The sequence below is a fragment of the Bufo gargarizans genome, chromosome 1, assembly GCF_014858855.1.
Source record: "Bufo gargarizans isolate SCDJY-AF-19 chromosome 1, ASM1485885v1, whole genome shotgun sequence".
NCBI classification, from domain to species: domain Eukaryota; kingdom Metazoa; phylum Chordata; class Amphibia; order Anura; family Bufonidae; genus Bufo; species Bufo gargarizans.
The window spans coordinates 256,267,316-256,289,749 of NC_058080.1; positions in this window are offsets into that span (position 1 = coordinate 256,267,316).

Consider the following 22,434-nt stretch of genomic DNA (forward strand, 5'->3'; position numbering starts at 1 on the left):
TGTTGTACTCCCTGAAGCAACCGTCAATGCAGAGGCCCGGATGATCGGGGCACGTGTCACACTGAGTAGTGGTGTCCTTCCATATCCCCCTCCTGTGACACACTGTGCACTTTTTTGGGGTCCTTCCCTTCTTTCCAGAATGGGTGTCCACACCTAGAAAGTGTTGGCCAGAAAAGATCAGGGCCTTGAGTACTGCCTCATAGAACTGAAGGAATGTCCCTGTGTTGCCAGCGCTCCGGGTCAGCACAAAAAGGTTGTACAAGGCAACCTGCATCAAGTAGACCACAACTTTTTTGTACCATGCCCGGGTTTTGCGCATGGCGTTATATGGTTTGAGGACTTGATCAGAGAGATCAACTCCTCCCATATACCGATTGTAGTCGACGATACAATCGGGCTTGAGGACTGTTGCCGCGGTACCTTGCACAGGGACAGGGGTGATGCCATTACCATGAATTGTGGACAGTACAAGGACATCCCTAATGTCCTTATATCTGACCAGCTACAGGTTTTCACTGGTAAGGGCACGGGTCTCACCTCTGGGGATAGGTACCTGGAGGGGGTGGGCAGGGAGGCCTGTGTCTGTAACAGGTTAAGTGAATGAGTGAATGATTGGTCTTGTTAATTGATGATTTTGTAACATGTTCTTTAGTGGTACTGTACAGATGTAGCCAAGCTAAAATTGACTCAGTGTCATAGTGTCATAGCAATTGAAATCCTTTGAAAATTTAGTTAACTTTTTCTTGCCATTCTTTACTTAACGCGTTAAGTTTAGCTTGGCTGAATCTGTACATTAGGTTCATACCTACATGTGAAATCATTTTCTTGCTTCATAAACCCTTTTCACTATACCTACTTAGCACTACCAAACACACCACAACCACATATATGTATCTAAATATGCTTGAGAAGTGCAGCTCCTATCTGTGAGACAGCCCTACAGCTAAGGTGCCAGACAATTAGTAAGGTGTGGCTGGGGAGGGAGTGACAACATGGTGCCCCATTTAGCTGTATTACTCTCTGTTTTAGCAGCATATATGACTCAGTTTGTGCTTATTTTAATCTTATGCTAGCATAAATGGAACCCTTGCAGATACTGATTTTCTGCCACAAAATATGCAAATCTTGGTGCATGCTATCTTTGAGCAAAAGGTTTGGACTTCTTGATAGGCATGCTTAGCTACAGTATCTTACAAAAGTGAGTACACCCTCAAATTTTTGTAAATATTTTATATCTTTACATGGGACAACACTGGAGATATGACATTTGATACAATGTAAAGTAGTCAGTGTACAGCTTGTATTACAGTGTAAATTTGGTGTGCCCTCAAAATAACTGCAATAAAGTACACAGGGAGACCCTGCCTGGGAAGGATTTACAATATATATAAACACAGAGCCTTATTGGTTAATAATTACTCCTGTCCCAGACACTAAAACTTAACCTTTAATCTATTTGTTAAAATATTTTGAAAATGTTAACAACCTTAAAGGGTTAAAACTATCTGATACCCTAAAAGTGCTGAAATCAGTGAGGTACCATCAAGGGTACAGGCGAAGGGGCACTTGCCCGCACTGCATTCCCTGGGGGACACTAAGTGTCCTGATTTTACATTAGCATTACATTGTTGAAATTGATCACACACTGCTATAATGTGATTCTTGTGAGGCACTACTATCCTCAGTCAGATTGTTTAGGAACTACTGTATTGACTAGCACTGAAAACGATATACAGAGTCTAAAACCAACATGTGTCGCCAGCTACTCTGGCTTCATCAGGGGTATCGGGCAGACTTGAATACAGACGCTGAAAACAGAGCTTATAAAGGCCCCCTCTCCTTCGAGTGTAGGGAGGAGAGCCAATAAGCTCAAGGAATGCAAAGGCCGAAACATGCCATATATAAACTAGCCCATAGGATTGGCAGAGTGCTGATGACACTCCCCTACGTCATCCTCAATGGGGAGTATCTTAATGACAGACTGCGCACTACAGGTCAGCGCACAGACTTACCCTCTATGAGCGTTGCATGTCTTCAATGCGGTTGCGCTTATACTTAGAAATTTATGAAAGGGTGAGTGCCGTATCACGCCTGCACCAGAACTTAGTCCCCGGACACTCACTTACGCAGGCGCGGTATGAAGTTCTTACCTACTTTGACCTCCAAGTCCATGCGCAGCCGCACTGTGTGTGAGCGGTGTTGACTGAGGACAAGTCTGTGCGCCGACATACAGTCGTGGCCAAAAGTTTTGAGAATGACACAAATATTAGTTTTTACAAAGTTTGCTGCTAAACTGCTTTTAGATCTTTGTTTCAGTTGTTTCTGTGATGTAGTGAAATATAATTACACGCACTTCATACGTTTCAAAGGCTTTTATCGACAATTACATGACATTTATGCAAAGAGTCAGTATTTGCAGTGTTGGCCCTTCTTTTTTAGGACCTCTGCAATTTGACTGGGCATGCTCTTAATCAACTTTTGGGCCAATTCCTGACCGAGAGCAACCCATTCTTTCATAATCACTTCTTGGGGTTTGTCAGAATTAGTGGGTTTTTGTTTGTCCACCCGCCTCTTGAGGATTGACCACAAGTTCTCAATGGGATTAAGATCTGGGGAGTTTCCAGGCCATGGACCCAAAATGTCAAAGTTTTGGTCCCCCGAGCCACTTATTTATCACTTTTGCCTTATGGCACGGTGCTCCATCGTGCTGGAAAATGCATTGTTCTTCACCAAACTGTTGTTGGATTGTTGGAAGTGGTTGCTGTTGGAGGGTGTTTTGGTACCATTCTTTATTCATGGCTGTGTTTTGGGGCAAAATTGTGAGTGAGCCCATTCCCTTGGATGAGAAGCAACCCCACACATGAATGGTCTCAGGATGCTTTACTGTTGGCATGACACAGGACTGATGGTAGCGCTCACCTTTTCTTCTCCGGACAAGCCTTTTTCCTGATGCCCCAAACAATCGGAAAGAGGCTTCATCGGAGAATATGACTTTGCCCCAGTCCTCAGCAGTCCATTCACCATATTTTCTGCAGAAGATCAATCTGTCCCTGATGTTTTTTTTGGAGAGAAGTGGCTTCTTTGCTGTCTTTCTTGACACCAGGCCATCTTCCAAAAGTCTTCGCCTCACTGTGCGTGCAGATGAGCTCACACCTGCCTGCTGCCATTCCTGAGCAAGCTCTGCACTGATGGCACTCCGATCCCACAGCTGAATCCTCTTTAGGAGACGATCCTGACACTTGCTGGACTTTCTTGGACGCCCTGAAGCCTTCTTAACAAGAATTGAACCTCTTTCCTTGAAGTTCTTGATGATCCTATAAATTGTTGATTGAGGTGCAATCTTAGTAGCCACAATATCTTTGCCTGTGAAGCCATTTTTATGAAACGCAATGATGGCTGCACGCTTTTCTTTGCAGGTCACCATGGTTAACAATGGAAGAACAATGATTTCAAGCATCACCCTCCTTTTAACAGGTCAAGTCTGCCATTTTAACCCAATCAGCCTGACAGAATGATCTCCAGCCTTGTGCTCGTCAACATTCTCACCTGAGTTAACAAGACAATTATTGAAATGATCTCAGCAGGTCCTTTAATGACAGCAATGAAATGCAGTGGAAAGTTTTTTGGGGGATTAAGTTAATTTTCATGGCAAAGAAGGACTATGCAATTCATCTGATCACTCTTCATAACATTCTGGAGTATATGCAAATTGCTATTATAAAAACTTAAGCAGCAACTTTTCCAATTCTCAATATTTATGTAATTCTCAAAACTTTTGGCCACAACGGTACAGTGCGCAGCTGGAGTCAGCGTGCAGCCGCAGAGGGTTCATAAGTGAGTGTCCGGGGACTAAGTTCTGGCGCAGGCGTGATACGGCACTCACCCTTGAACAAATGTCTAAGTCTAAGCGCAGTCGCATTGAAGACATGCTCATAGAGGGTAAGTCAATGCGCCGGCCTGTAAGTGCGCAGTCTGTCATTAAGATACTCCCCGTTGAGGATGACGTTGGGGAGTGTCATCAGCACTTTACCAATCCTATGGGCTAGTTTATATATGCCATGTTTTGGCCTTTGTATCCTTAGAGCTTATTGGCTCTCCTCCCTACACTCAAAGGAGGGGGGAGCCTTTATAAGCTCTGTTTTCAGCGTCTGTATTCAAGTCTGCCAGATACCCCTGCTGAAGCCAGAGTAGCTGGCGAAACATGTTTGGGGGCAGGTGTTAGGTTTTAGACTCTGTATACCGTTTTCAGTACTAGTCAATACAGTAGTTCCTAAACAATCTGACTAAGGATAGTAGTGCCTCACAAGAATCACATTATAGCAGTGTGTGATCAATAGTGTTGAGCGGCATGTCCCATATTCGAATTCGCGAAATTTCGCGAATATTCGAAAGAATATTCGTAAAATATTCACGAATATTCGAATTCGTTATTATTTCGCATATGCGATAATTCGAATTTTCACATCGCATAATACATATTATGAGGTGCAAAATTCGCATGTGCGCTAATGAAATCGCCTTACGAAGATTCGCAACTCAATTCAATCACTAATGTAAGAATGCAAAGCCCTTTGCCTCTGTTCTGGGACAAGTGCCGATATTCGCCTGTGCGCTAATAAAATTGCCTTACAAAGATTTGCGCCTCAATCACTTTCTAGGCAATGTGAGTAAGATCTGAGCTTTTGGACTTTTGGGAATCAATCGAGATACAGTGGGGGGTGATGACAGTAGTTGACAGAGTACAGATCAATGTAATCTGTAAGGTGGAAACTAAAATAAAAAATACGAATATTTGTAAATCTAATTTTATGAAGTTCGAAATATTCGCGAATATGGTGCTATACTATATGAATGCACATGCACAGGCCTTTGCCTCTGTTCTGGGGACAAGTGTAGATATTCGCATGTGCGCTAATCAAATCGCCTTACGAAGATTCGCAACTCAATTCACTAATGTATGAATGCAAAGCCCTTTGCCTCTGTTCTGGGACAAGTGCCGATATTCGCATGTGCGCTAATAAAATCGCCTTACGAAGATTCGCGCCTCAATCACTTTCTAGGCAATGTGAGTAAGATCTGAGCTTTTGGACCTTTGGGAAACAATCAATTATATGTGTACTGTAATTTTGTGAAAAAACAAAAAACAAACGAATATTCGTTTTTACGAATATATAGCACTATATTCGAAATATTCGCGAAATCGAATATTCGCGCTCAACACTAGTGATCAATTGCAACAATGTACTGCTAATGTAAAATCAGGACACTTAGTGTCCCTCAGGGAATGCAGTGCGGGCAAGTGCACCCCTGCTTGTACTCTTGATGGTACCTCACTGATTTCAGCACTTTTAGGGTATCAGATAGTTTTAACCCTTTAAGGTTGCTCACATTTTCTAAATATTTTAACAAATAGATTAAAGGTTAAGTTTTAGTGTCTGGGACAAGAGTGATTATTAGCCAATAAGGCTCTGTGTTTATATACTCAAAATAGCTGAACACATAGCCATTAATGTCTAAGCCGCTGGCAACAAAAGTGAGTACACCTCTAAGTAAAATGGCCAAATTGTGCCAAATAGTCAAAGTATCATATATTCAGCGTTGTCCCATTAAAAGGTATAATAAAATATTTACAAAAATGTGAGGGGTGTACTCACTATTTTTCAGATACTGTATGTTAATGGTATGCACCAGATTTATAAAACATGCAACATTTGATAAACTTTTCTCAAATTACGTAAATTACTCATATTTTTCACCCCATAAGACGCACCCCCCCAGTGGTGGAAACTGCATCTTATGGGGCAAATAGTAATAGGTGCTTCAATTTTAGAAGTGCTCATTAGTACCATAGGACTGGAAAGTAGTGAATGCAGCGCTCCCCAGGCTCTGTACTCACCGCTTCCTGGTCCTCTGCCGTCAGCTCTGCTGTGGCTGCACACAGCGTGTTGGCACTCTGTGACCTCATGCTGTGCATGTCGGGTCACAGCACAGCCGATGGCAGGAAGGAGAAGAGAAAGAGCTGTAGGTGAGGAACTGCGGCGTCCAGAGCAGTAGAGGTAAGTGGATTTTTTTTTAATGTAATCTGAGGCTGGAGCTGATGAAATGAAGCTAGACGCTGATTAAATGAGGCTGGCGGCGAATATATGGCTGGAGGCTGATATGAGGCAGGGGCTGATATGTGGCATAGGGGGTTGATATGAGGTATGGGGGTCTCATCTGAGATCTGAATGGAGGGTCTTATTTATATTGGGGCTCTTATCTGAGGTCTGATTGGGGGTTATTCACATTGAGGTGTGAGCTGAGGTCTGAATGTGGGTCTGATCTGAGGTCTGATTGAGGGTCTGATTAAGGCTGTTAGCTGAGGATAGATTAACATTGGGGGTCTGATTGGTGGTCTGATCTGAGGTCTAATGAAAAATATTTTCCTCCTCTAAAACCTAGGTCCGTCTTTTAGGCAGGTGCAGCTTAAAGGTCGAAAAATACGGTATGTCCTCATGAAAAATTATTGTGATTTTTCTTTTTGAAGTGCTGCAGTAAAATATAGTTATTTGTAACCAGAAATCCTGCCGTATTTCATGCTTGCGATGGTTCGGGTTGAATCTCCTAACAAGTTCCCTTTAAAGATAAAGATAAACTGATTCATATTTTTATGAATTGTTTGCCCTCAACCAGAATCTTCACAGATATCTAACACCCTTTGAACTCTAAAATACACCACCCTATGTACACTATTTTATGGTCTATGAGTAGGGTTGAGCGAATCCAAACTGTAAAGTTCGGGTTCGTACCGAACTTTAGGATTTTTGGAGCCCGGACCCGAACCCAAACATTTCCGTAAAAGTTCAGGTTCGGGTTCGGTGTTCGGCCCTTTCTTGGCGCTTTTTGAAAGGCTGCACAGCAGCCAATCAACAAGTGGCATACAACTTGCCCCAAGAGGCCATCACAGCCATGCCTACTAATGGAATGGCTGTGATTGGCCAGTGCAGCATGTGACCCAGGCTCTATATAAGCTGAAGTCACGTAGCGCCGCACGTCACTCTGCTCTGATCAGTGTAGGGAGAGGATGCTGCTGGACTTGTGATTTCAGGGAGAGCATAGAAAAGAATGTAACTCAGCGATCTACAGACAAATAGTTGTGTGGGTGCAGGGCACTATCGTTTTACCCTGCCATGTGCTCATTGACCAAAAAATACTAACTTTTAGAATTCTGTTAGTTAGGCAGGTGGCGGCGTTGCATGCTCAGTGCGCCAGCTCTGTATCTGAGCTTTTGGGACATTGCAAATCACAATTTTTGGGGGTAAACTACAACATCTGTATTAGTCCGTGTGCAATTTAAAGTAGAAATACACCCATCATTTTCTGGGGTTTTAAAAACACGATTTTTTTTCAAAACACAGTATTTTCCAGATCTGCAAGTGTTAAATTCAAGTTTAATATATACAGCTTTCATATTCTGTTACCAAAAAAAGACTTTTTTGGCAATCTACAACATCTGTATTATTCAGTGTGCAATTTGAGCTCGAAATGCACCCATCATTTTCTGGGGTTTGAAAAACACACAATTTGTTTTCCAAAAACTGTATTTTCCAGATCTGCAAGTGTTAAATTCAAGTTTAATATATACAGCTTTCATATTCTGTTAGCAAAAGAAGACTTTTTTGGATATCTACAACATCTGTATTAGTCAGTGTGCAATTTAAGGTAGAAATACACCCATCATTTTCTGGGGTTTAAAAAACACACTCTTTTGACAAAAAACACAATTTCAAATTGCAGCATCAGCACGTGTGAAATTACAGGCTTATATACTGCTGTCAAATTCAGTTTTTAAACAAACACTCATTTGGGCACAAAACATTTAGTTGGCAGCCTTTGATGCAGATGTCATTGTGAGATACACCCTTAATACATTTGGGTTACATTCAGAGATTTTAAATACCGCCATTTCGTGCACCAATATTGAATTCAGGCCAACAGTGCTTCAGGCCCTGTGAGATACCCCCTCTACATACAGGGGTTTGGATTAGGCATTTGAAATACAGCCATTTGAAATACAGCTATTTTGTGCAAAGATATATTTACTGCAGGCCTACACTGCTTCAGGGCCTGTGAGACACAACCTCTACATACAGGGGTTTGAATTAGGCATTTGAAATACAGCAATTTAAATTACAGCCATTTTGTGCAAAGATATACTTACTGCAGGCCTACACTGGTTCTGGGTCTGTGAGATACTACCTCTCCATAGAGGGGTTTGAATTTGGCATTTGAAATACAGCCATTTTGTGCAAATATATATTTACTTCAGGCCTACAGAGGTTCAGGCCCTCTGAGATACCACCTCTACATACAAGGGTTTGAATTAGGCATTTGAAATACAGCCATTTAAAATACAGCCATTTTGTGCAAAGATATATTTACTGCAGGCCTACACTGGTTCAGGGCCTGTGAGATACCACCTCTACATACAGGGGTTTGAATTAGGCATTTGAAATACAGCCATTTGAAATAACGCCATTTTGTGCAAAGATATATTTACTGCAGGCCTACACTGGTTCAGACCGTGTGAGATACCACCTCTACATACAGGGGTTTGAATTAGGCATTTGAAATACAGCCATTTGAAATAACGCCATTTTGTGCAAAGATATATTTACTGCAGGCCTACACTGGTTCAGGGCCTGTGAGATACCACCTCTACATACAGGGGTTTGAATTAGGCATTTGAAATACAGCCATTTGAAATAACGCCATTTTGTGCAAAGATATATTTACTGCAGGCCTACACTGGTTCAGGGCCTGTGAGATACCACCTCTACATACAGGGGTTTGAATTAGGCATTTGAAATACAGCCATTTGAAATAACGCCATTTTGTGCAAAGATATATTTACTGCAGGCCTACAGAGGTTCAGGGCCTGTGAGATACCACCTCTACATACAGGGGTTTGAATTAGGCATTTGAAATACAGCCATTTGAAATAACGCCATTTTGTGCAAAGATATATTTACTGCAGGCCTACACTGGTTCAGGGCCTGTGAGATACTCCCTCTACATACAGGGGTTTGAATTAGGCATTTGAAATAAAGCCATTTGAAATACAGCCTTTTTGTGCAAAGATATATTTACTGCAGGCCTACACTGGTTCAGGGCCTGTGAGATACCACCTCTACATACAGGGGTTTGAATTAGGCATTTGAAATACAGCCATTTGAAATACAGCCATTTTGTGCAAAGATATATTTACTGCAGGCCTACACTGGTTCAGGCCCTCTGAGATACCACCTCTACATACAGGGGTTTGAATTAGGCATTTGAAATACAGCCATTTGAAATACAGCCATTTTGTGCAAAGATATATTTACTGCAGGCCTACAGAGGTTCAGGCCCTCTGAGATACTACCTCTACTTACAGGGGTTTGAATTAGGCATTTGAAATACAGCCATTTGAAATACAGCCTTTTTTGTGCAAAGATATATTTACTGCAGGCCTACATTGGTTCAGGGCCTGTGAGATATCACCTCTACATACAAGGGTTTGAATTAGGCATTTGAAATACAACCATTTGAAATAACGCCATTTTGTGCAAAGATATATTTACTGCAGGCCTACAGAGGTTCAGGCCCTCTGAGATACCACCTCTCCATACAGGGGTTTGAATTTGGCATTTGAAATACAGCCATTCTGTGCAAAGATATATTTACTGCAGGCCTACACTGGTTCAGGGCCTGTGAGATACCACCTCTACATACAGGGGTTTGAATTAGGCATTTGAAATACAGCCATTAGAAATACAGCCATTTTGTGCAAAGATATATTTACTGCAGGCCTACAGAGGTTCAGGCCCTCTGAGATACCCCTCTACATACAGGGGTTTGAATTAGGCATTTGAAATACAGCCATTTGAAATACATCCATTTTGGTGCAAAGATATATTTACTGCAGGCCTACACTGGTTCAGGGCCTGTGAGATACCACCTCTACATACAGGGGTTTGAATTAGGCATTTGAAATACAGCCATTTGAAATACAGCCATTTTGTGCAAAGATATATTTACTGCAGGCCTACACTGGTTCAGGGCCTGTGAGATACCACCTCTACATACAGGGGTTTGAATTAGGCATTTGAAATACAGCCATTAGAAATACAGCCATTTTGTGCAAAGATATATTTACTGCAGGCCTACAGAGGTTCAGGCCCTCTGAGATACCACCTCTACATACAGGGGTTTGAATTAGGAATTTGAAATACAGCCATTTGAAATACAGCCATTTTGTGCAAAGATATATTTACTGCAGGCCTACACTGGTTCAGGGCCTGTGAGATACCACCTCTACATACAGGGGTTTGAATTTGGCATTTAAAATACAGCCATTTTGTGCAAAGATATATTTACTGCAGGCCTACAGAGGTTCAGGCCCTCTGAGATACTACCTCTGCATACAGGGGTTTGAATTAGGCATTTGAAATACAACCATTTGAAATACAGCCATTTTGTGCAAAGATATATTTACTGCAGGCCTACACTGGTTCAGGGCCTGTGAGATACCACCTCTACATACAGGGGTTTGAATTAGGCATTTGAAATACAGCCATTAGAAATACAGCCATTTTGTGCAAAGATATATTTACTGCAGGCCTACAGAGGTTCAGGCCCTCTGAGATACCACCTCTACATACAGGGGTTTGAATTAGGAATTTGAAATACAGCCATTTTGTGCAAAGATATATTTACTGCAGGCCTACACTGGTTCAGGGCCTGTGAGATACCACCTCTACATACAGGGGTTTGAATTTGGCATTTAAAATACAGCCATTTTGTGCAAAGATATATTTACTGCAGGCCTACAGAGGTTCAGGCCCTCTGAGATACTACCTCTGCATACAGGGTCTTGAATTAGGCATTTGAAATACAACCATTTGAAATACAGCCTTTTTGTGCAAATATATATTTACTTCAGGCCTACAGAGGTTCAGGCCCTCTGAGATATCACCCTCTACATACAGGGGTTTGAATTAGGCATTTGAAATACAGCCATTTTGTGCAAAGAAATCTTTAATTGAGGCCTAGTCTGGTTCAGGCCATGTGAGATACCACCTGTATCTCATACTGTTGTTCTTTTCTACTATTAATTAAATACGCATTTAGGGCAAGATCCTAAATTCGAAAAATATGAGGAAAGCGTCAAATATGGGACATGGCCCAGGTCATGGTGCTGCTTGTGGAGCTCCTGTTGCAGGGAGAGGACGTGGTCGATCTGTGCCAGCTACAAGAACAAGTGACACACCTTCCTCAGCTGCGAGTAGGCGACAAAACCTGCAGCGGTATTTGGTCGGGCGTAATGCTGCTCTACGAATGGCGAGATTGGGTTGCTGACAGTGGATCCAGTTCTTTCACATTGTCTCCCACCCAGTCTCCTGCTGAAAGACCACAGTTGGCACCCGCAGCCGATGTCCATCAGTCTTTCACCTCACCCCCTTGCAAATCAGCCAAGCAGTCTGAGCCCCAAGTCATGCAGCAGTCTCTTCTGCTTTTTGATGACTCTGTTAGCAGGGTTTCCCAGGGCCATCCACCTAGCCCTGCCCCAGAAGTGGAAGAGATTGAGTGCACTGATGCCCAACCACTTATTTTTCAAGATGAGTACATGGGGGGACCATCGCAGCACGTCTCGGATGATGACAAAACACAGGTGCCAACTGCTGGGGCTTTCGAAAGTGTGCAGACCGACAAGGAGGGTAGGGGTGAAGACTGGGTGGAAGATGATGTGGAGGACGATGAGGTCCTCGACCCCACATGGAATCAAGGTCATGCGAGTGACCAATGTAGTTCGGAGGAAGAGGCGGTGGTCGCACAGAGCCACCAGCACAGCAGAAGAGGGAGCAGGCTGCATAAGCGGAGCGGCCGCCCTCTAGACAGTACGCCTCCTACTACCCACCGCAGCAAGGGACCGAGCACACCAAAGCCAGCTCCAACGAGTTCCCTGGCATGGCAGTTCTTCAGACAACGTGCTGACGACAAGACACGAGTGGTTTGCATGCTGCGCAATCAGAGCCTGAAGCGAGGCATAAACGTTCTCAACCTGAGCACAACCTGCATGACCAGGCATTTAAGTGCAAAGCACAAGCTGCAGTGGAGTAGACACCTTAAAAACTAAGAAAGGTCTCTGGCTCCTCCTGCTTCCTCTTCTGCTGCAGTCGCGGCCTCTTCATCCACCTCTGGAGTGACAGTGCCACTTGGCACCCCGCAAACAGAGGATCTGCCAGCAACACCAACACCTGGGTCACCAGACATCTCCACAATGTTCCACGCAAACGTTCAGCTCTCCATATCCCAAATGCTGGAGAGGGAGAGGAAGTACCCCCCTACCCACCCGCGATTCCTAGCCCTGAATGCCAGCATTTCTAAATTAGTGGCATTTGAAATGCTGTCATTCCGTCTGGATTAAGCTGGATTTGATGTTAGTGTATGTCCCTTGAGTAGGTATTTTCAATCATACAGGGAGTGCAGAATTATTAGGCAAGTTGTATTTTTGAGGATTAATTTTATTATTGAACAACAACCATGTTCTCAATGAACCCAAAAAACTCATTAATATCAAAGCTGAATATTTTTGGAAGTAGTTTTTAGTTTGTTTTTAGTTTTAGCTATTTTAGGGGGATATCTGTGTGTGCAGGTGACTATTACTGTGCATAATTATTAGGCAACTTAACAAAAAACTAATATATACCCATTTCAATTATTTATTTTTACCAGTGAAACCAATATAACATCTCAACATTCACAAATATACATTTCTGACATTCAAAAACAAAACAAAAACAAATCAGTGACCAATATAGCCACCTTTCTTTGCAAGGACACTCAAAAGCCTGCCATCCATGGATTCTGTCAGTGTTTTGATCTGTTCACCATCAACATTGCGTGCAGCAGCAACCACAGCCTCCCAGACACTGTTCAGAGAGGTGTACTGTTTTCCCTCCTTGTAAATCTCACATTTGATGATGGACCACAGGTTCTCAATGGGGTTCAGATCAGGTGAACAAGGAGGCCATGTCATTAGATTTTCTTCTTTTATACCCTTTCTTGCCAGCCACGCTGTGGAGTACTTGGGCGCGTGTGATGGAGCATTGTCCTGCATGAAAATCATGTTTTTCTTGAAGGATGCAGACTTCTTCCTGTACCACTGCTTGAAGAAGGTGTCTTCCAGAAACTGGCAGTAGGACTGGGAGTTGAGCTTGACTCCATCCTCAACCCGAAAAGGCCCCACAAGCTCATCTTTGATGATACCAGCCCAAACCAGTACTCCACCTCCACCTTGCTGGCGTCTGAGTCGGACTGGAGCTCTCTGCCCTTTACCAATCCAGCCACGGGCCCATCCATCTGGCCCATCAAGACTCACTCTCATTTCATCAGTCCATAAAACCTTAGAAAAATCAGTCTTGAGATATTTCTTGGCCCAGTCTTGACGTTTCAGCTTGTGTGTCTTGTTCAGTGGTGGTCGTCTTTCAGCCTTTCTTACCTTGGCCATGTCTCTGAGTATTGCACACCTTGTGCTTTTGGGCACTCCAGTGATGTTGCAGCTCTGAAATATGGCCAAACTGGTGGCAAGTGGAATCTTGGCAGCTGCACGCTTGACTTTTCTCAGTTCATGGGCAGTTATTTTGCGCCTTGGTTTTTCCACACCGCTTCTTGCGACCCTGTTGACTATTTTGAATGAAACGCTTGATTGTTCGATGATCACGCTTCAGAAGCTTTGCAATTTTAAGAGTGCTGCATCCCTCTGCAAGATATCTCACTATTTTTGACTTTTCTGAGCCTGTCAAGTCCTTCTTTTGACCCATTTTGCCAAAGGAAAGGAAGTTGCCTAATAATTATGCACACCTGATATAGGGTGTTGATGTCATTAGACCACACCCCTTCTCATTACAGAGATGCACATGACCTAATATGCTTAATTGGTAGTAGGCTTTCGAGCCTATACAGCTTGGAGTAAGACAACATGCATAAAGAGGATGATGAGGTCAAAATTCTCATTTGCCTAATAATTCTGCACTCCCTGTATATTCCCGCATGAATATATTACTTACAGTCCCCTCGGTCAGCCCGTTGTGGCGTCCCAATTTGGTGGGCTTACCTGACGCTGTAAAGGGTAATGGTGTGTTCAGTGTTAGCAAGTGGAGAAATAAGGTCTCAGCATGAAGTTTCAGCTTGATGATTCGGCTGTGCTGGGTCTCAGCGTCTCACGCTGTGCTCAATGTTGGTGGTTCATGTGATCCACTCTACATCTCTCGGGAACAAATTCGAATCGTATGATAGTAAGTGTCCGATTTCTTTAGAATTTGCTGAAGTGCTTCAGACTAACTGAAGCTAGCCACTGAAGAAGGGGAAAGCACTCCCTGAAACGCGTCTGGTAATTATAGACTATATTCAATGTCGGAATGACTGTGGAAAAAGAAAGAATATACAAAAGTTTAGTAAGTCTGAAGCGCTTCAGCAAATTCTAAAGAAATTGGACACTTACGATCATACGATTCGAATTTGTTACCGCGAGATGTAGAGTGGATCACGTGAACCAACAACACTGAGCACAGCGTGAGACGCTGAGACCCAGCACAGCCGCATCATCAGGCTGAAACTTCATGCTGAGACCTTATTTCGCTACTTATTTCTCCACTTGCTAACATCGAACATACCCTTACCCTTTACAGTGTCAGGTAAGCCCACCAAAAAGGGACTCCACAACGGGCTGACCGACGAGACTGTAAGTAATATATTCAAGCGAGCACATATCATTGCAAATACCTACTCAAGGGACATACACTAACATCAAATCGAGAGTATAAGCCGCATCCCTGATTTTATATATATATGAACCTATCATAATATTCCTGCAATTGAGGTAATATTGCGAAGTCTATAAATTCACTGGACTATTACGTGTTTTCATAATACTGCAATATATCAGCATTCCAATATGCGTGGAGATACATGATATGTACGGAGTGATTCTGCAACCTATATCACGCATCTAAAGCAGAAACCCTCTTGGTACATACAGACGTGGACAAAATTGTTGGTACCCTTTGGTCAATGAAAGAAAAAGTCACAATGGTCACAGAAATAACTTTAATCTGACAAAAGTAATAATAAATTAAAATTCTATAAATGTTAACCAATGAAAGTCAGACATTGTTTTTCAACCATGCTTCAACAGAATTATGTAAAAAAATAAACTCATGAAACAGGCATGGACAAAAATGATGGTACCCCTAACTTAATATTTTGTTGCGCAACCTTTTGAGGCAATCACTGCAATCAAACGCTTCCTGTAACTGTCAATGAGACATCTGCACCTCTCAGCAGGTATTTTGGCCCACTCCTCATGAGCAAACTGCTCCAGTTGTGTCCGGTTTGAAGGGTGCCTTTTCCAGACTGCATGTTTCAGCTCCTTCCAAAGATGCTCAATAGGATTGAGGTCAGGGCTCATAGAAGGCCACTTTAGAATAGTCCAATTTTTTCCTCTTAGCCATTCTTGGGTGTTTTTAGCGGTGTGTTTTGGGTCATTGTCCTGTTGCAAGACCCATGACCTGCGACTGAGACCAAGCTTTCTGACACTGGCTAGTACATTTCTCTCTAGAATTCCTTGATAGTCTTGAGATTTCATTGTACCCTGCACAGATTCAAGACACCCTGTGCCAGACGCAGCAAAGCAGCCCCAGAACATAACAGAGCCTCCTCCATGTTTCACAGTAGGGACAGTGTTCTTTTCTTGATATGCTTCATTTTTTCGTCTGTGAACATACAGCTGATGTGCCTTGGCAAAAACTTCGATTTTTGTCTCATCTGTCCACAGGACATTCTCCCAGAAGCTTTGTGGCTTGTCAACATGTAGTTTGGCATATTCCAGTCTTGCTTTTTTATGATTCGTTTTCAACAATGGTGTCCTCCTTGGTCGTCTCCCATGTAGTCCACTTTGGCTCAAACAACGACGGATGGTGCGATCTGACACTGATGTTCCTTGAGCATGAAGTTCACCTTGAATCTCTTTAGAAGTCTTTCTAGGCTCTTTTGTTACCATTCGGATTATCCGTCTCTTAGATTTGTCATCAATTTTCCTCCTGCGGCCACGTCCAGGGAGGTTGGCTACAGTCCCATGGATCTTAAACTTATGAATAATATGTGCAACTGTACTCACAGGAACATCTAGTTGCTTGGAGATGGTCTTATAGCCTTTACCTTTAACATGCTTGTCTATAATTTTCTTTCTGATCTCTTGAGACAGCTCTTTCCTTTGCTTCCTCTGGTCCATGTCGAGTGTGGTACACACCATATCACCAAACAACACAGTGATTACCTGGAGCCATATATATAGGCCCAATGGCTGATTACAAGGTTGTAGACACCTGTGATGCTAATTAGTGGACACACCTTGAATTAACATGTCCCTTTGGTCACATTATGTTCTGTGTTTTCTAGGGGTACCATCATTTTTGTCCATGCCTGTTTCATGAGTTTATTTTTTTACATAATTCTGTTGAAGCATGGTTGAAAAACAATGTCTGACTTTCATTGGTTAACATTTATAGAATTTTAATTTATTATTACTTTTGTCAGATTAAAGTTATTTCTGTGACCATTGTGACTTTTTCTTTCATTGACCAAAGGGTACCAACAATTTTGTCCACGTCTGTATACCTATGCATATGTTTTTAGTCGGTATATTATTTTAGATGTGTGTATTAGATATTTTAGGCTACTTTCACACTTGCGTTCAGAGCGGATCCATCTGAGACGGATCCGCTCATATAATGCAGACGGTGGATCCGTTCAGAACGGATCCGTCTGCATTTTATTGTTAAAATATTTCTAAGTGTGAAAATAGCCTCAGACGGATCCGTCCAGACTTTCAATGTAAAGTCAATGGGGGACGGATCCGTTTGAAGATTGAGCCATAGTGTGTCATCTTCAAACAGATCCGTCCCCATTGACTTACATTGTAAGTTTGGACGGATCCGCACGCCTCCGCACGGCCAGGCGGACACCCGAACACTGCAAGCAGTGTTCGGGTGTACGCCTGCTGAGCGGAGCGGAGGACAGACGGTGCCAGACTGAGGCATTCTGAGCGGATCCGCGTCCACTCAGAATGCATTAGTGCTGGACGGATGCGTTCAGGGCCGCTTGTGAGCCCCTTCAAACGGAGCTCACAAGCGGACACCCGAACGCTAGTGTGAAAGTAGCCTTACATGTATACTAGATTTTGAAATACCTTAATAAATATATGGTACATCCACAGTGTATCCATGTGAAATGTTAGAGTGCCAGTCCATCTCACAATAAAAAATAAAATTACTTAACAGATAGAAATTATGTCTTTTAGCATGCTGTTATGTCTCAGGCAAAAATGTAAATGATTACAGGTGTGGTTTGAATTGACATTGGGTTTTGCCACAAGAGGGCGTAAAAGTGCTTGCCCAGTTTCCCCATAAAAAGCTCTCAGAGAATACTTTTGGGAGTGTACCTCTTGGTGAAAGAACATTACCTGCTAGACATGCTTCTACAACACACTCAAAGAGATTTTGCTCAGTTGGCAAAGTTTAAGAGGAGGTGCATCATTGCAGTGCAAGAGACAGAATGGTCATTTTGAGGGTACTTTCACACTTGCGTTTTTCTTTTCCGCCATAGAGTTCCGTCACAGGGGTCTATACCGGAAAAGAACTGATCAGTTTTATCCCCATGCATTCTGAATGGAGAGTAATCCGTTCAGGATGCATCAGGATGTCTTCAGTTCAGTCGTTTTGAGTGATCAGGCAAAAGAGAAAACCGCAGCATGCTACGGTTTTCTCTCCGGTGAAAAAAACTGAAGACTTGCCTGAACGCCGGATCCGGCATTTTTTCCCATAGGGATGTATTAGCGCCCGTTATGCGCATGTACAGACTGAAAAAAAGGTGAAAAAAATTAATGCCGGATCCGTTTTGCCGGATGACACCGGAACGACGGATCCGGCATTTCAATGCATTTTTTTTACTGATCAGGCATTTTTAAGACTGATCAGGATCCTAATCAGTCTTACTAATGCCATCAGTTGGCATACATTTTGCCTGATCCGGCAGGCAGTTCCGGCGACGGAACTGCTTGCCGGATCTCTCTGCCGCAAGTGTGAAAGTAGCCTTAGGCCTCTTTCACACTTGCGTTGTCCGGATTCGGCGTGTACTCCACTTGCCGGAATTACACGCCGGATCCGGAAAAACGCAAGTGTACTGAAAGCATTTGAAGACGGCAGCCAGGACGCTATTAAAGTCCTGGTTGCCATAGTAGGAGCGGGGAGCGGGGGAGCGGTATACTTACAGTCCGCACGGCTCCAGGGGCGCTCCAGAGTGACGTCAGAGCGCCCCATGCGCATGGATGACATGCCATGCGATCACGTGATCCATGCGCTTGGGGCACCCTGACGTCACTCTGGAGCGCCCCAGGAGCCGCATGGATGGTAAGTATACTGCTCCCCCGCTCCCCGCTACACTTTACCATGGCTGCCAGGACTTTAGCGTCCCGGCAGACATGGTAACCATTCAGAAAAAGCTAAACGTCGCATCCAGCAATGCGCCGAAACAACGTTTAGCTTAAGGCCGGATCTGGCCTTGCGGCAAGTCTTCAGGATTTTTGGCCGGAGCAAAAAGCGCAGCATGCTGCGGTATTTTCTCCCGCCCAAAAAATTCCGTTCCGGAACTGAAGACATCCTGATGCATCCTGAACGGATTTCACTCCATTCAGAATGCATTAGGATAAAACTGATCAGGATTCTTCCCGCATAGAGCCCCGACGACGGAACTCTATGCCGGAAGAAAAGAACGCAGATGGGAAAGAGCCCTTACTTGCCATCTAGGCCATTCTGACCTAGCTGATAGGAAGTGTTGGGAGCTGTGGTTATGTGAGGGCATGCACACATAGCAAACGAGCTCTAGACGGTGCAGACAGACCACTAGTAGAGAGGATTGTTTGGCCCTTCCGACAAGCACAAGCAACTCAAACAGTTTTGTTGTCCAGCATGCAAACATAGCCAGCACCTTCATCACACTCCACTGTCTCTGGCCAGACCATTTACAGATGCTCAAAAGGAGAAAATTTGATATCACAGTTCCCATTATCTGTCCTGCCTTTTACAGACAGCCACTAGTGTTGATCGCGAATATTTTAATAGTGAATTTTTATAGCGAATGTCGCCACTGTGAGAATTCGCGAAGATATAGAATCTAGTGCTATATCTTCGTGACCGCGAATATTCTAGATTTTTTTCATCAGTACCCTCACTGCTTCTTGCTTGTGGGCCAATGAGAAGGCTGCAATATCTTTGTTAGAGCTTAGTAACATCCCTAGCCACCAATAGGAAAGTTGCCTACCCCTTACTATATAGGAAACTCCCCAGCAGCCATTTTCTGTATTTTTTTGCAGTTTTGAGGGAGCAGTGTCATTGCTGTGTGCTGTGCTTTGCTGAGTCATCTGGATCCTTATTCAATTACATTAGATAGTTAGCTTATATATATAATACAGATAGTTAGTGGGAGATAGTCAGTGTAGGTTAGATAGTGATATAGTGTAGCTGATAGTTAGGTAGTGTGATATGAATTACTGTGTTGTGATACGGATTAGTGTCTAGCAGCTTGAAAAATGTAGCAAAAGTGAGCCACGCCTGTATCACGCTCACAATAGGCGCATATTACATTGGCAATTTTCGCAATCTAGAAAATAATGACTGAAGATCACAAATTCTAGAATTTGAGAATTTATGGTGAATATTAGGACAAGAACTTGCAAAATATTGCGAAAATGAATATTGCCTATGCTGCTCATCACTAACAGCCACTGTAGCCTTCATTTGCAGAAGTGTTGTGACTGAGAAACCTAGACTACTACAGACTGAATCCATATTGTCTTTAGTGACAAATCCAGGTTCTGTTTGGGAGACCATGATGGTCAGGTTAAAGTATGGAGGCCTCAATGGTGAGCCCTTCAATCCTGCCTTTACTGTGGAGGAACACAATGCCCCAAATGCTGGTGTGATTATCTTGGAAGCCATTGCATACAACATTCAGTCACCTCTAGTAGTGATATGATTTTTCACAAATCAAGCATTTATACCGGCAGGGATGCCAGCTTTGGCAACCTACGAATGAGCAGGATCTGCAAGCCCAGCTGCAACATCTGTGGGCAAAAGTACAGCAGGATGCCATACAGGACCCTTTTGCTCAACTGTATCTCATCTAGAGCCTCCTTTAATTGTACAGTTTCCCTAATAAAATTAACCTTATTTGTATATATATATATATATATATATATTCACTATATATTCGCTATATTGCTATATATTAATTTTTTTAGAATATTCGCTATATTGGTATATATATATATTTTTTAATATGTAGAAAATACTATATTGAATATAGTATATTCTATATATTTGCCCACAAGCTAAAAGAAGAGAGGGATTAGTGTCCGCCTGTGTACTGTTTAAAAAAATATAAAAATAAAATAAAGGAATTTTCGTCATTACGAATATATAGCACTATATTCATTGATATGTACTGTGTAAAAAAATTAAAATATATGAATTTCTATTTCAAGCCAACCAAAATGAAGCACAGCTGCATTCGTTATGTGGGGACATTTTACCAGCAGTTCTATGTAACTCCTGAACACATGGTGCCTTCAGAACAGTCTCCAAACTCTGCTCTGCAGAATGACAGTGTAGTTGCTCTACTTTGCCTGTCAGCCCCTTCCTGGTGAAGTCTGCCCCGGGATGTGTGACACAACCCCCTCCTGGGTGTTGGCAAGCCTCGCATCTAAAGGCTTATTCTGCAACATGACCTGCGATCGATGATCCGGGCTGCGCACTTGAGGCAGATGGGAAGGTGAACTAATCCCGGCGGCTGAGCAGGGGACACTTCCACACCCTGGCCGAGGCAAGCTGGCTCATCACTGCCTTCTGTGCTCAGACGGGCACAGGACAGATGGCTCCTGCCGTTGGCCGTAGCACAGCGTGTGTGTGGTGCTGATCGTGTATGGGTGGGGAGGGTGGAGAGGATGAGAGAGCCGCTGCAAAACACAGCCATTCCTACTGCTCTCTGGCTTGGAGGAATCAGCACACGGTGAGGCTGTCTGCCCGACCATAGAGTTCTGCCACAGACTCGATGTACCTGATATGGAAACTGATAGCAGACTGATGCAGGTGGCTTGTCTAATTTAGTACAAATTTTTAGTTTGGCTTCAAAAATTAAAAATAATAAAAATAAATAAATTACAATGTAAAATAGTGCATTTTTTTTGCATGTTAATGCATTCCTGCTGCACACTCTGCACACTTACAACATGCTGCTGTCAGAGGTATCTTAGTTTATTTATGGTTTTGCCCTGTTCTGATGGGGGCCCATTCCTGGGAACACATTCCTGCTGCACACCTAGAACCGGCTGATGTCAGAGGTGTCTTAGTTTATTTTTGGTGTTGCCCTGATCTTGTGGGGGTCCATTCCTGGGAACACATTACTGCTGCACAGTGCACACTTAGAACCTGCTGCTGCCTGTCCTGCTGAGTTATGCCAAGCTATGTGTAGGCCTTATACTCGACCATTACAATCTACCAGCTGCTGATGCTGCTGCTGTCTGTCCTGACTCTGATAACTTATGTGTGGGCTTTATACTTCACCGTTACAAATACCTGCTGCTGTATGTCCTGACACTGCTAAGTTATGTGTGGGCCTTATACGACAGTGTTACCATGTACCTACTGCTGTCTGTCCTGATCCAGATTAGTTTGACCCTGGACTAAAGGGGCCTTACAACTAAGTTATCAGTTAAAATTACCCCATAACATTATAAAAAACGAAAGCACGCGTTATAACACATGAAAAACTCTTTATTCGCAAAATAAATATAAAAAAAGGCCTCTAGGGCAACTTTTTCAGTTTGCCAAGTAGCGCCCCCATTTCCTGAATCCCTTGACGGTGCATTTATTTATTTGCTTCACCTTCTTATTGACCCGCATTAGCAGCTTGTTAACATCCTGCATGGTTTGATGCATCTCTTGAGTACTGTTTAAAAAAAAATAAAAAATATTGCAATTTAGGTTACAAGATAATTCGTGCACTGTGTGGAGTATGTGTTTAAACACTGCCGATTTACATCTAAATTCAGTAGTTAGTTATAGATCTTTAAGTTAATTATAGTGTTGTTTGCTTAGTGACAGTTCGGATACAGTATAATGTTTTTTATTTGGTTAGGTAATAGTTTTTATGTAGTTTACAGAGTTAGGGTGCAGTTTTGTTGTTTTCTAGTACTGTAGTTTCTGTTGTCCCCTCATTGTTGGCACTTTTAAACAATTCACAACTGGCCCATTATAGTACGCCGTAGTGGGATGTGACTTGACGCACAGGGACATACTA